Genomic DNA, 1489 nt, shown 5'->3' with positions numbered 1-1489 from the left:
GGTTCAGGGTTTCCCACCTTGTGGACCTGTGTGCCTTTCTGTTTTAATGAGAGGTCGCACCTGTCTTTCTTCCAGTTCCTCTATTTCCTCTGAGCCACTTTCATCAGACTCTCGCCATATATCTCCATCTCACTCTTCAAGATCTACACCGGTAATTAACTTTTGAATCTGGGCAACACTAGGAGTTTTTTTCGCTCGTGCCAGCATAATTTCATTTTTTCTTTCTAATAACCGCCTTCTCTCTTTTTCTCGTAATAATTCTGTCTTTAAATGATCGATTTCCAACTGCTCCTGTAAGGCATCTTTCTCCACCATTACAAAATAATCCTGCGCCTGAATCAAGCAGGCACCTAATATGGAGCACATTTTTCCTTCACTTCCGCCTACCCACCAGCTTCCCCGGCTTTGTGCCAACTTTCTTGCAACTTCCACTGGATCAAACCACCTCTCCTTCTCCCACTGCACATCTGGGGGAGAAGGGGCACAACTATATTTCTGTAATATCTCCTCTATTGACATCCTGCTGACTACGCCAATTGTTATAGATGGTCTCAAAAAAAAAGCAACCACCAAAAATAATAAAAAATTATTATTAACACAGGTAACTAGCTCTCCGTAAGTTACAGGTTCAAATGTCTGTCAGAGGAGAACAGAATGGTCTTCTAGGGTTTAACCCAGAACGTATAACAAAGAACTCTATAGGGTTAAATGGCAACCCAAAACGCAGACAAAGCCCTGCTCCCTGGAGTTTAACGACAACCCCAAACAATTTACAAAGCCCTGCTACCTAGGGTTTAACAACAACCCAAAACACTTTATCACTCACCTGAGGGCTCTCAACCACGAGGATCTCCTCAGGGCAGAGTCCCGACCCAAGGCCCCTCGAGGAGTTTCCTTGGGCAGCGTCCCGACCCAAGGGGAGAGTCCTCGACCGCAGCTGCTGCTCCAGGGGACGAGCTCCCAATGGCTCCCACTGGGGACTCCAGTGATCCCCAGGCCCAATCTGACCTGTAGGCAGCAGCAGCTCCTCATTGGGCGGGTTCACCTGCTACACCCAGCCAACTCCTTCAGCACCCTCGGGTGTACCCCGTCTGGTCCCATAGACTGGTGTGTGTCTGTGTGATGCAGCAGGTCACTGACTGTCTCCTCCTGGATTGTGGGGAGGTTATTCTCCCAGTCTCTGTCTTCTGGCTGAGGAGGCTGGATTCCCTCAGTACCACTAGTCTTGTTATTAAAGACTGAGTCACAGAAGGTATTAAGGACCTCAGCCTTTTACTCATCACTCGTTGCCATGTTTTCTCCTACATCTAGCAGAGGATGGAGGCTCTCCCTGGTCTTTCTTTGGCTGTTGACATAGAAACATTTCTTGTAATCTTTGACTGATGAAGTCAGACTAGCTGGGCTTCAGACCTTCTGATTTCCACCCTGCTTAGCCTCACAGCATCTTTGTGAGTTGCTATTCCCTTCTTCCAAAGGCTGTAAACTCTCC

Source organism: Athene noctua, chromosome Z (assembly GCF_965140245.1).
Source record: "Athene noctua chromosome Z, bAthNoc1.hap1.1, whole genome shotgun sequence".
Classification (NCBI taxonomy): domain Eukaryota; kingdom Metazoa; phylum Chordata; class Aves; order Strigiformes; family Strigidae; genus Athene; species Athene noctua.
Note: the sequence above shows the minus strand (reverse complement) of the source record.